Below are 9,128 nucleotides of genomic sequence, written 5' to 3'. Positions count from 1 at the left end.
AATTTAGTGAATAAATCTTATAGTCTTTCTTCTTTAAGTTTAAAACAAATATAGATAATCTATACACGTTAATTTTGTACTTAGATAAACTGTTTCTCAAAGTGTGATTTTAGACAATGCATAGATCATCAGAATATTCCATGTTAAGTGGCATCTTTCCTGTTCATATGTTGTATTTCATGTTTTATATGACACAATTGGTAATATACAAGGTTTTCAGGTAGTTCATGGATAGTCAGAGTTTTTTGTTGGTTTTTGCATGTTTTTATATTAGCAGCTTGCATAGGGTAAAACCATGAAGAACAAGGTGCTATTGATAAAAAGTTTTTTAGGTGGCTAAGTTTGTTTCTTTTCTTTTGTGAGATGAATATTTTTTGAGACTATAGATTTATAATGAAGTAGTATAAGTAGTATTTGAACTTGGAAAATAATCAGCTATATCTCTGTTGCTTTACTCAAGTAGAAGAATTTGTGAATTGCTTTCTGTAAACATTTAAAAAATAAGGTGCAATCATTTTGAGTTTGTATTATTTTCCTCTTTTGAATGAATTCTTTGTGATTTGGCACCCCCTTTTCCTTTATGAACCAAATACATTTGTGAAATTTCTTTTTTGAGGTAGTACATCTTGACTTTTATGTAAATTTTGAATTTGGGGGGCAGGTTCTTGCTCTGTTGCCCAGGCTAAGAAGTGTTACACACGAACTAACTAAAATGTGAACTCATGGGTACAATCTATCCACTTGCCTCATACTCCCAAGTCACTGGGATTAGAGACACACCATGACACCTACCTTATATGTAGACTTTGATGAATGAATGAATAGTATGAAATGACCTGGTAATACTTAAAGAAAGCAGTATTTTAAAAAGCCGTGTGTATTTGCAAGTGTGCTGACTTTTCTGAATTGTTCTATTTGGTTCATCTTTTCTGAATTTTAAGGAAAAGATAAACCAAATAGAACAATTCTGTGAGACATTTAGTAGGTCCACATTCAGTGTTTATTTTTCATATGCCTGGTCCCTGCTACTTCAGCCTAATCATTCTCTGTGATTAAAGGGACCTTGAGAGTTGTATAAATGAACTGAATTTGAATTCAGAATTGTGTTATGTTGGATGGATTTTTTTAATCTTCAATCTGGAGAAAAGACCATAGTTGGATGCTATTGCTAATTAAATTCCAAGTTAACATAAAAAAGTCTTTATTTTTCAGGTGTCCTGGAACTGGTGACCCAAATTAAGCTTTTTTTTTTTTTTAACTATGCATTATCACATTTAGAAATTTAGGTATTACTTTATAAGATTTCTAATTTATTATTCTAATATATTATTTCCAAATTGTTGTTTATATTAACCCATACATAATTATATCATTAATTTGGATTATCCCTGTTCTTGTTTTATTTAATGAGGTGCTGGTCTGTCATTTGAACCTTGCTGTTGCCACATGATGTATAGAGGGTGTACCTTGGGCATATAAGAAGCCAGAGTAGACTATAAGGAGCTCCCTCTTAGAGCTTTCTCTAAATAGCCCTGGAGAGTAAGTTTAGGTAGCAGCTGGTAGAGGAGGTTTCCTTTTCAGGTTATTTGTGACTCTAGTCCTTTCATGTTTATGTTGTCTTTGTAATTTTAAATCTTTAGCTTTCTGTTTTTATTAAAAGAATAGCATTTTTCATAGTTATAAGATCAAATAGCTGGGCGCTGGTGGCTCATGCCTGTAATCCTAGCTACTCAGGAGGCCGAGATCTGAGGATCCCAGTTCAAAGCCAGCCCAGGCAGGAACATCCATGAGGCCCAGCACTTGGTGGTATTGGGTTTTTGAGCTTGGTACTTTCTATCCATTTTTTTTTTAATGGCCGAGTAAATACTCTAATGTATACAATATTTTCTTTATTCAGTCTTTAGGTGTAGGGAACTTGGGTTGCTTTCACTATCTGGCCTAAGTGGACATAATTTAAGTCTATTTTGGGACTTGTTCTTTTTTTTTTTTTTTTGGCATACTAGGATTTGAACACAGATCCTTACACTACTAAGCAAGTGTTCAACTACTTGACCCATAGCTCCAGTCTCTTTTTGGGTTGGTTAGTTTTTGAGATAGGGTCTTGCTTTATTCTGGCCCTGCCTGCACTGCAATACTCCAGGTTGTGCTTCCCTATATTACTGAGATAAGAAGTGTGTGCCACTATACTTCCTCTGTAGCTTGGGATGATAGTCATATACCACAGTGCCCTGCCATTGGTTGGAGTCTCTAGCTTCAAACATGGTCCCTCAGTCTCCTCCTCCCAAGTAGCTAGAATTATAGATTTGAGCCATCACACCCAGGTATTTTTATTCTTATGGAATCTCCATACCTAATTCTGTAGTGCTTAACATTAATTTACACCCCCGCCCCTACTTGCCAGACTTAGTTTGTTTTCTTTTCCTTTTTTTCCCCATATCTTACTAATTGGTATCAACTAGTTGTAAATAGAGTTTCTTTGTTTTTTTGGCCAGTCCTGGGGTTTGAACTCAGGGTTTGGGCACTATCCTTAGCTTTTATGCTCAAGGCAATTGTTCTACCACTTGAGCCACCACTCCACTTCTGGATTTTTTGGTGGTTAATTGTAGATAAGAATCTCAGTCTTTCCTGCCTGGGCTGGCTTTGAACTGCTATCCTCATCTCAGCCTGCTAAGTAGCTGGGATTATAGGTGTGAGCCAGTAGTGCTTGGCTAGTAGGATCATTTTGAAATGTCTTTGTATGCATACAGTGTACTTTGATCAGACTCTCCCTCTCTGTCATTCTTTTTTTCCCTTTCCCCCTCTCAAATTCAACAAGTTTCATTGTTCCACTTTGATACATACACATAAGTATTTTGTCCATATTCACTCTTAGATGGCTGTAGCACTGTGGCTTATTTCAGGTCTTCTATTCCACTGGTCTTTGTGTCTGTTTTTGTGCCTGTACCATGTTACTTTTGTTGCTATGGTTCTGTAGTATAATTTGAAGTCTGCTACTGTGATACCTCCTCCAGTGTTGTTCTTTTTCTTTTGTGGTGCTGGGGAATACCTGAATGCTAAACAAATACTCTACTATTGAGCTACATCCAGCAACCCCATGTTATCTTTAATAATTTTCATTCCTCTACTTTGTTTATCTTGTTTTAGAATTCCTTTTTGAATGTTGGGTCTCCCAGATTCATCCTCTAGGTTTAAAAATCTTCATAATATCTCCTTAAGTTGTTTCTTTTTTGCTTCTATTATTATCTCCCAGCTCTTCTGCTGAATTTTCTTTGCCTGTGATGTTTTAATTTCTAAGAGATTTTTTGAATATTTTTATTTTCTTGAAGTAGCTGTACAAAGGAATTGCCATACAACAGAGCAGTTTATTAATACAGTGCCTCTTAATCAGTGTTACCCCTTTTAATACCCTCACCCCCCCAACCCACCTCTTCTGTCACTTTTCTTAATTTTTTGGTTATGTATTGAATTTTTTGCCAGTTAACAAATTATATATTTTATAATTTATATATATATAAATGCATCTTGGTCTGTGTCCTTCATTCAACATCTTCACCTCCCTTCAACCCACCCTTCCCTTATTTTTTCTCAATTCCATTATATATGCCATGCATTCTTGCCAATGCATCCTTTCCCCTGTTTGTTCTTCTGCTCCCCTTGGGCCCCTTCCCAACTTGTAAGTACCCATTTCTTGATACTTATTTTGTTGGACTTTGACTTAGTCTTTCTAAAGAATTATACTATTTGAGCTCTCCATACAGTCTTCTTATACTTCAGCTAAAAATCCAAAATATACTTAGAGCTCAAAAACGAAACCCTCAAAGACACAAAAAATTGCTAAATAGGCTACTCCATGCCTTACAGAACGTTTTCTCAGAAGTAAATATGGCCAATAGACACATGAAGAAATGTTCAACACCTCTAGCCATAAAGGAAATGCAAATCAAAACAACATTTGAAATTCCACCTCACCCCAGTTCGAATGGCCACTATCATGAAAATTAACAATAATATATACTGGCATGGATGTAGCCAAAAGGGTGCTACTACGTTGTTGGTGGGAATGTAAACTTGTTCAACAACTCTGGAAAGCAGTATGGAGATTCTAAACTAAACAGAACTACCCTGTGATCCAGCAATTCCACTCCTGGGCATTTATCCAATAGAGCACAAACAAGGATACACTAAAGCCAGCAGCACAACTATGCTTATCAAGGATACACTAAAGCCACCAGCACAACTATGTTTATTGCAGCATTATTTACCATGGCCAACATGTGGGATCAGCCCAGATGCCCCTCAATGGACTAATGGATTAAGAAAATGTGGTATACATACTCACTGGAATTCTACTCATCCATTAGGAAGAATGATATTGTACCAGTCATAAGGAAATGGAAAGACTTGGAAAAAATTATATTAAGCCAGCCCCAGAGAAACACAGGTTGCATGTTTTCCCTCATTCGTAGTATCTAGAATGTACCTATAAATCTATACGTAAACAAACTGGGGGTAACCATGAGGATTTTTTTTTTAATTGTGAAAATACTGTACAGAGGGGTTACAATTACATGGGCAAGATAATGAGTACATTTCTTATCAAGCACTGTAGCTTCCTCCTTTGTTTCCCCTTCCCATCCTTTCTCATCTTCCCAATGCCCGCCCCCCATACTCCTCCCCCCGCATGAGATTTTTTAAACTGCCTTGTTTTCATAAAATTTTTATAGATTCAGTATCCATATCTCCCATAGTATAAACTTTGGATTTTTCTCATACCTTTTCTGTTTTCTGCATTTTTTTTTCATTTTTTCCCCCATGTTTTTATTTGTATATTGTTTATTTAATTTTAGCAGTGTTAGAGTTTGAACTTGGGCTCATGCTTGTTTATTCTGGGTTCTGTCTGAAGCTATGCATGAAAACTTGGAAAGACCATTCATATTACCTATTACTGCAAAGCTGACTTCATAGGTTCTTAAGGGTAGAGTTTTCAGTTGTCTGAAGGGCTATTAGGCAAAGAGCCAGCCTTGTCTGTTGAGATCTTCTAAATCTCACCAGATATCTTTTCTTCATTGGATTCTGGCAGTATTGTAGGAGAAAATGGCTGATGAGCCCAGTTGAATGATGATAGCCTTTATTTAACCTCTGTATTTTCAGCTTCCCTCACGCCCCACCCCATCTCACCCAAGTCCATCCCTAAGGCTGGTGACCCTCAGGTTCAGTTTCTATAGAAGATGGAGTGTGGAGGGAGAAGGCAGATGGCTACCTCTGGAGAGTGTAGTAGAGGACCTGTGTCCAGTTGCTTTTTGTACAGACTTCTAGGCCCAGTTCTGTATCTCACCCCTATGTTCTCTCACTGAACTGACTCTGTTTATTGCTTCTCCCTCTAGGTGCTTTTACTTCTTGCTAGGTTAGTAACTAGGTTATATTTGTTGTTGTTGTTGTTGCTGTTGTTGGTGTGTGTGTGTGTGTGTGTGTGTGTGTGTGTGTGTGTGTGTGTGTGTGTGTGAGTGTGTGTGAACTCAGTCACTCATGCTTAACTCGACTTTCTTGCTAGTCCTTTACCACTTGAGCTTTACCTCCAATTGGATATTTTACTATTTAATTGGGGATGGAGTCTCATGCACTTTTCAGCTCTGGTTGGCTTCAAACTGAGATCCTCTGATCTCAGCCTTCTGAGTAGCTATGATTATAGGCATGAGCCACTGGCTCCCTGCTTCCTGTTTATCTTTAGTAACTTTGTTGAAATCTTTTGGTTTTATACTTAAATTTTTTGTCATTGTGAATTAATAACATTTATATTAATGCCTTTTTGGTAGAGTTTTGGAGGTAAAGGAAATAAATTCTTGTGGTCAGTCTGTCATGTTTAATTCAATGTTTAGATTTCAATTTTAATCCTTTACAGAAAATAAAATTTCTTTAGTATTCTATATTTTGTCCTTTCTAGTAACTTTTTTATTCTTCTATAAATTTTAATTCATATGCGTTGCTGTACTACCTACCTCATATGGTTGTGAGAGTAGAAATAACAGTTTATAAAAACACTTAGAATAGTGCCTGGCACCCAATCTGTGTTAAATAAGTGTTCACTATTAAGATTTTCTTTTCTTTTATTTTCTTTCTTTCTGTTGGTATGGGGCTTGAACTCAGGCTCTGGGTGCTGTTCCTAAGCCTTGTTGTACTCAAGGCTAGTGCTCTACCACTTGAACCACAGTGTCACTACTGGTTTTTGAGTGGTTGATTGGAGATAAGAGTTTCATGGGGACTTTTCTGCCTGAGCTGGCTTCAAACTGCCATCCTCAGATCTCAGCCTCCTGAGTTACAAGTGTGAACTACTGGTGCCCAGCTCTGTTATTATTTTTATTATTATTATCATCAACATCAATTAGTAGCCTATTTAGTCTGAAATGAACATGTCACTGTATGGGAGGATTTATTTACTATTATGTAGAAAAATCTAGAGTTGGATAATATTGACCCTGCATTTAACTAGATTTCACATGAAATGTTTGAGCATTAAATATTATTTTCCTAAGAATGCTAAAGCCTTAAGAAATCTAATCAGTAATAGTTAACTTTAAAAGTTTGAAAAGGCATATAGCAAATTTGAAGTGTTTTTAAGCTTTATTAGTATAATTTTATCTAAATATGAAATACAGAGAATAAAGTTACAGAGGTATTATTTACTGCATCTATGCACATAGTAGATGTAATCTCTCTGTAGAGAGCATAGAAAGAAATTGCAGTAAGGCATCCATTTCCTTCTGCTGAGTGGTTATGTACCTTTCAGAAAATGTACACTTCTTTTTTTTTTTTTTTTTTAGGTCTGGTCATGGGGCCTGAACTCTGGGCCTGGGTGCTGTCCCTCAGCTCTTCAGCTCAAGGCTAGAGCCCTACCACTTGAGACACAGCGCCACTTCTGGCTTTTTTCTTTTTGCTTATGTGGTGCTGAGGAAGGGAACCCAGGGCCTCATGCATGCAAGGCAAGCACTCTACCACTGAGCCACCTTCCCAGCCCCCCAGAAAATGTACACTTCTATAAGCAAAGTGTGTCTACATATATCCAGTAGTTTTAATAGCTTAATTGTTTTATAATTTTTTTGGGGGGGGTCTGGTCGTGGGACCTGAACTCTGGGCCTGGGCGCTGTCCCTCAGCTCTTCAGCTCAAGGCTAGCGCTCTACCACTTGAGCCACAGCGCCACTTCCGGCTTTTTTCTTTTTTCTTATGTGGTGCTGAGGCATCGAACCCAGGGCCTCAGGCATGCAAGGCAAGCGCTCTACCTCTGAGCCACCTTCCCAGCCCCATTTTATAATGTTTTGGGGAAAGTTTTATTTAAAAAATATTCCAATTCTGAAACTTCTACTGTAGGTTTAAAAAATTGTTAATGTCTTAAGATAGTTGTGTTTTTGGAAGCAGTTGCTGTGAGTCTAATTATTTCTTTTTTTGCCCCAGTTAATACCTTTTGAGTTGGATTAAGAGGGGGAGGGAAACATAATACAATTCTCATTTTTAGTGGAGTAAGTGATACACTGTTTCTTTATGGATAATGACACAGTTGGGACATCTGCATTCTTTTTTTCTATTAATGAACCTCTTTGCAAATTATCTAGATAACATTATTAGAGCAGATGAAATAGGTAGTGGCTTAAAGGAAATGCCTGGAGTTCTCTTTTTACTGGCAATTCCTCCTGCTAACTGTTAACTGTAGACTCGTTACTGTCCCCATTGGGTCTGTGTTATGTCTGCTTTGATGTCTCATTCCTAGAGCTTTTTCTTCAGCATGGCGGGAGCCCTTGTGCTGCCCTTTCTCCAAATGCAATAATTAATTTTCATAGCATTGAATGGCTTTTTCTGTTCCTTTACTATGCTTCCTCTTCTATACATCTCATTAATAAAATGTTCTACACCATTTACCAGAGGTTAAGTGCCTAATTTTAGCCTCATGTCAGATACGAAAATACAAGAATATTAGAATGACCAAGGTGCACAGAAACAATGTTAACTTCTGATCTGTGTTAATCAACTCATAATCAACTATTCATGGTTGATCAGAACAATAAAATTTATATCATGAAGTATTAAGAATTTCAATTGTTCATTTTATTTAGTATTTTATTTTTTGTATTTCTTGATATTTTTGCACGAGTGTTATATGCTATGTAAATAACTAATGTAGAATGTATCCACAAGCCCAGAATTTCGTTTCAGGGAACATCAAGTTTTGTTAAATTGCTATAGAGAGAACAAATGAATTAATGTACATAAGTATTTGTGAATTAAGCAATTCCTTTGATGTCAATGAGGGATATATTTCTGTGGTTAATGTGTTCAAATCACCAAAGATGAATTAAATGTATGACTCTGATAAATTTCCTCTGATAATTTCCTCCTGAGTTTATTCTGTTAGGATGGGAGGAGGACATTGTTGTTAATCTCCTTCTTTTGTTTTGTTTTGGTGCCAGTTCTGGGGCTTGAACTCAGGGCTTGGGTGCTGTCTCTGAGCTTTTGTGCTCAAAGCTAATGTTCTACCACTTTGAGCCACAGTGAGTGCCATTTCTGGCTTTTTGGTAAGTAATTGGAGATAAGAATCTCATGGACTTTTCTGTCTGGGGTTTCTTTGTACCACCAAATTCAGATCTCAGTTCCCTAAGTAGGTAGGGTTACAGGCATTTGTCACTGGCGCCTGCAATCACTATGTTTTTAAAGTTTGCACAAAAGACTGTCTAATTAATAAATCTCAATAATAGATATTACCTGCTTTGGTAGTCTGGGGGCAGCTATAAGAAAGGAGAGAGAAGTCTGCCATGAAGGAATCCATAACCATCAGGAAATGTATCCACACTCTACTTTGTTTCCCAGCATCTCCTGATGAAGTCTTTTACGGGTGAAGAATAGTGAGTCCTGAATAATGAAAGGAAGTGTAGGAAATTTCATTCTCATCTCTGTTATCCTGTAGACAATATGAGTGAGCCAAAATTCACTAGTGACAACACTCTTCTGGTATGAGGTCTTCTAGACTTTTTTTCTTTGTGTTGGTTTGGATTTTATGGAGCTATCCATTTCACTAGTTGGGATTAGCTCTTTAAAAGTAGGCACTTAATTAAAAGTAGGTACCTAATTAGTGATGCATTCA

Source organism: Dipodomys merriami, unplaced genomic scaffold, assembly GCF_024711535.1.
Source record: "Dipodomys merriami isolate MVZ:Mamm:240054 unplaced genomic scaffold, mDipMer1.0.p SCAF_1, whole genome shotgun sequence".
Taxonomy (NCBI): Eukaryota; Metazoa; Chordata; class Mammalia; order Rodentia; family Heteromyidae; genus Dipodomys; species Dipodomys merriami.
The sequence above is the reverse complement of the archived record's forward strand: the minus strand, read 5'-3'. Positions refer to the sequence as shown.